The sequence below is a fragment of the Anomalospiza imberbis genome, unplaced genomic scaffold (genome assembly GCF_031753505.1).
Source record: "Anomalospiza imberbis isolate Cuckoo-Finch-1a 21T00152 unplaced genomic scaffold, ASM3175350v1 scaffold_171, whole genome shotgun sequence".
Classification (NCBI taxonomy): Eukaryota; Metazoa; Chordata; class Aves; order Passeriformes; family Viduidae; genus Anomalospiza; species Anomalospiza imberbis.
Window position 1 is genome coordinate 72501 of NW_027099805.1, and position 5000 is coordinate 77500.

The window sequence follows — 5000 nt, forward strand, 5'->3', positions numbered from 1 at the left end:
CCGGACCCTGGGTAGACCTGTTGTACCCGGCCGGCCTCGGTCTCCGGGACCGTGGGTAGACCTGATGTCCCCGGCCGACCGGACCGTGGGTAGACCTGTTCTCCCCGGACGGCCTCGGTCTCCGGGACCGTGGGTAGACCTGTTCTCCCCGGCCGGCCTCGGCCTCCGGCCGACCGGACCGTGGGTAGACCTGTGCTCCCCGGCCGGCCTCGGCCTCCGGCCGCCGGGACCGTGGCTAGACCTGTTGTCCCCGGCGGGCCTCGGCCTCCGGGCGCCGGGACCGTGGGTAGACCTGTGTCCCCCGGCCGGCCTCGGCCTCCGGGCGCCGGGACCGTGGCTAGACCTGTTGTGCCCGGCCGGCCTCGGCCTCCGGGCGCCGGGACCGTGGCTAGACCTGTTGTGCCCGGCCGGCCTCGGTCTCCCGGCTCCGGGACCGTGGGTAGACCTGTTGTCTCGGCCCCGTCGTGGCTTACCTTCGCCCGGCCCCTTCGTAGACCTGGTATCTCGGCTCCGACTTAGCCTCCGGCCGCCGCGTGCCGGGGTAGACCTGTGTTCCTCCAACCGATGCCCCCCCCCCGCCTGGCCCTGTCCCGGCCTGCAAGCTCGTGTAAGGCGGGCGGCCCGCGCATCCGGGAGGGAGGGAGCGGCGCGGGTGGTGGGTGCGGTGTCCGAGGGGGTGGCGGCGGAGTGCGAGTGTGTGGAGTGGGCGTGTGTGTCACTGTGTCTGTCTCTCTCTCTCTCTCTCTCTCTCTGTCTGTGGGAACGAGGGCCAGGGGCCGGCGGCTTCGTCCCGGCCCCGGGCGCCTCGGCTCCGAGCCCCCGGGGCCCCCCAGACCCCTGCCGGGCCTGGAGGGTCTCTGCGGACCGTGAAAGAACCGGCCCAAAAGCGGCCGCCCGCTTTCCCGCTTGCACAGGGCGCAGGCGGCCCGTCAGCTCGGTCTGGGGGTGCTCTGGATACTAGAGAAAAACGAAATAAGATTTGCCAAGAAAATTTCTCTTCCGGACGGGTTTCTTCTTGTACCAAACAAATAGGAGAGTCGTTCTTTCAAAGAAAGGAGAAAAGAAACGGGATTGGGGCGGGGGGGGGGCGGGAAGGAATAAACCCCCAAAACCCCAAAACCGGGCGGCGGACAGCAGGTCTAGCCCGGCTCCGGGGCCGCCGGGCTCGGCGCGGCGCCCGGGCGGCGGGCGGTGGGCGGCGGACAACAGGTCTACCCCGGGGACAGCAGGTCTGCCCCGGGGACAGCGGGTCTGCCCCGGGGACAGCAGGTCTACCCCGCGGACAGCGGGTCTACCCCGCGGACAGCGGGTCTACCTCGCGGACAGCGGGTCTACCCCGCGGACAGCAGGTCTACCCCGCGGACAACCGGTCTACCCCGCGGACAGCAGGTCTACCCCGCGGACAGCAGGTCTACCCCGCGGACAGCAGGTCTACCCCGCGGACAACCGGTCTACCCCGCGGACAGCAGGTCTACCCCGCGGACAGCAGGTCTACCCCGCGGACAGCAGGTCTACCCCGCGGACAGCAGGTCTACCCCGCGGACAGCAGGTCTACCCCGCGGACAACCGGTCTACCCCGCGGACAGCAGGTCTACCCCGCGGACAGCAGGTCTACCCCGGGGACAGCAGGTCTACCCCGCGGACAGCAGGTCTACCCCGCGGACAACCGGTCTACCCCGCGGACAGCAGGTCTACCCCGCGGACAGCAGGTCTACCCCGCGGACAGCAGGTCTACCCCGCGGACAGCAGGTCTACCTCGCGGACAGCAGGTCTACCCCGGGGACAGCAGGTCTACCCCGGGGACAGCAGGTCTACCCCGCGGACAGCAGGTCTACCCCGCGGACAGCAGGTCTACCCCGCGGACAGCAGGTCTACCCCGGGGACAGCAGGTCTACCCCGCGGACAGCAGGTCTACCCCGGGGACAACAGGTCTACCCCGCGGACAACAGGTCTACCCCGCGGACAGCAGGTCTACCCCGCGGACAGCAGGTCTACCCCGGGGACAACAGGTCTACCCCGGCTCCGGGGCCGCCGGGCCCGGCGCGGCGCCCGGGCGGCGGGCGGTGGACGGCGGACAACAGGTCTACCTCGCTCCGGAGGGACTTAGGCGATTTCCGGCAGCGGCCGGGTAGACCTGTTGTCGCGGCCGGGTAGACCTGTTGTCGCGGCCGGCTCCGGAAGTTCACCAAGGGGTCGCTGTTTTCAGCTGCCTCCGGCTACGTCATCGCAGGGGCCGGCCTGCGGCGGCGCACCTTCCCGGTCGCTTTCCATCGGTCCTCTTGGAGGCGTCTGCGGCCTGGGACTCGTCTGTCCGTACTATGGGAGCGAGGTGACGGGCCGTCTCCCCGCAGGCTCGTCCCGTGCCTGTGACCGAAGCGGCGAGGGAGGCCGGGGGCCCCCGTGCGCAGTCCTCCGAGCGAGGCGAGTGCCGCTGACGCGGGACGAGCCCCGTGGCGTCGTCCCGGTCCGCCCGTCTGGCCCAGGGAAACGGGGTGTGTACGGTTCGAGAGGCGAGAGAGAGCTCGAGAGAAAGAGGAGAAATAAATCGAGAAGGGAAAAAAAGAGGGAGAGAAGCCGAGAGAGACCGAGTACGAGCTGCGAGCTGCCCGTCGGCCGCGGCCATCGACTTCGTGGGCCGTGTCCCGCTTCGGCCCGGCTGTGGCCGGCTTGGCGAAGGGGGGGCGCCCCCCCTGGGGATTGCTGGCGGGCGAGGCGGCGGCGCCTCGCCCCTTTCCTGCCCGGCCTTAAGCCGGGGCGCGCCCCGCTCGGCGGGCGCGCTTTCGGGCTGTCGCTCCGGTGCGGTGGGCGGCAGCCGCGGGTGGACGCGGCCGGGGCTTTTCCCGGCCCTCGCCTGAGAGCCCCGAGCGCGGCGCGCGCGGGCCCGCCGAGGTGGCGGCGTCCCGTTCCCCTGCTTCCCGACCTGGTTGTGCCAGCGTGTCCGTGTCGGAAGGGTGGCGGGGGCCCGTGCGGCGGGGCGCGCGGCCCGGCCTCGGCGTCGCTGCCTCGCTTGAGGGACTCGGTGACGGCGGTCGCCCGATGAGCTGTGGAGCCGGGGTGGCGGCACCCCGCGCCCCACCAGCGCGCGCTGTTGAAGTCGTCCCCCTTCCTCGGCCTTAAGCCGGGGACCCGCGTCGCGGGCGAGTTTTTTCAGGGGCGGAGGCCGGCCGCGGTGGCCGGCCGCCCTAGCACGGACCGGAAGCCGACCCAGAGCCCCCCCGGAGCGTTGTCGCGGGCGAGGCGGCGGCGCCTCGCCCTTCCTCGGTCCTGTGAGGATCGAGCCGTTTACCGCCGGTGCAGGGGCGGGGGGGCGGGTTGTGCCAGCCGGGTCCGTTGCCTTTTTTTTTTTTTGTTCGGACGTGCCGACTTGCGGGCGGTGTGGGGGCCGCCCGCCAGGCCTCCGTCGCTTTTTTTTCTCTCGCGGCCCTAAGCCGCGGCACCGAGAAGCGCGCGCGGAAGGCGCGCGGGCCCACGAAAAGGGAAGGCGTGCAGGCGAGAGAGAGAGAGCGAGAACGCCGGTGGGGTTGGGCGGGGGGGGGGTGAGAGGTGCGTGCCTCGCCCCACCCCGCCCCGGGCCCGCGGCCCCCGTGGCTAGCACGGGTGTCCTTGTGTGGCGCGCGCCATGTGCCTTTTTGTTGTGCCGTCCCCCGGCTTGTTTTTTTTTTTTTTTTTTTTTCCGGAGGGAGAGCCGACCGCCGCGAGGCGGGCGAAAGCCGGTGGCCCGTGGGGCACGGTCGGCGGCACCTTTCTCGAACGCTCGGGTGGGTTCCCCGGGCGAAAGGGTGAAGCTCGCCCCTAGCCCGGCGGTCCCGCCCCGCCGTTGCCTGGCCGAGAGAAGTGTTGTCCGCGGGCGGGTGGCGGCACCCCCCCCCCTCCTTACGCTCCTCTGCCGCGCCCGATCCTCGGGCGGCTGTCCCAGGGCCGGCGTGGCCGTCGGGGCCCTGGTCAGCGTTTCGGCGGCTGCTTTGCCCTCCTCTTCTCCGCAGCCGCCGCCTCCTTGTCCGATCGATGTGGCTTTTCGGGTCGCGTCGGAGAGGGCCCCCGGCCGGCCGGGCTCTTCCGGGGCTTCTCTGTCATGGGGAAGCCTACGGCGGGGTCCGGTGCTCGGGCCGGGCGGTCTCCTTTCCGCTTCGCTTCCCGTCGCAGGCGAGGTGTCGCCCCTCCCGCTGCCGGGGGGAGGGCGTCTTGACCGTCCCTGGCTGTGTGACGGCCGCGTGGCCCCGCCAGTTTGCCAAGGTGTCCTTCCGAAAACACGCGAGGCGTGCCGGTTGCTGGCCTCGGTCCCGGGCAGCGCCCGCGGGTGCCGGCCGCGAGCAGCGCCGGGCGGCGGTGCGGCTGGAGCTGAGCCGCGAGAGCTTTGAGAGATGCACAGAGAGAGAGAGAAAACGAGAGCGAGAGAAAAAAGAAGCCAAGAGGGCCGAAGGAATGAACCGATGTTGGGGGGGTGCGGACCCGCGGGTGAAAAAAAAGCCCGATCCGCGCGCGCGGACCCCACGGCGCTCCTTTTGCCGTTCCGCCGCCTGCTGCCGAGCGAGCCGCCCCGGCTGCGAGGGGCCTCGGTGTCCGGGCCGCGCCCGCCTCGTCGGGTCGCTGTCTCCTCTAGCACGTCCGGTGCTTTCCGCGCGGCCCGGTGGGGCGACGCGCCGTAGCGGGTCCCGTCTCTTGAGCGGCTCCGCTCGGCCCAGCCTCGCCGGCGACCGGTCGCTCGCCCGCGACCGGTCGGCGGGCGGGCCGGCCTCGGGGGCGGGTCAGCCCCGGCCGAGCCCCCGTCCCGCGCGCCGCGCGCGTGACTTTGAACGCGAGGCCGAGCCTGGAAGAACGAACGGGGCGCGGGGCCCCGAAAGGAAAGAAAAAAAAAAAGCCCCCCGAGAGAGAGAGAGAGAGAGAGAGAGACCGGGAGGGAGAGAAACGAGGGCAGAGGCTCGCGCCGTCCGAATCCGAAGCTGCGCAGCGGTCCCGGCTCCTTGCCCGCGGCGTCGCGGGAAGGGCCGGCCGCCGGGGTC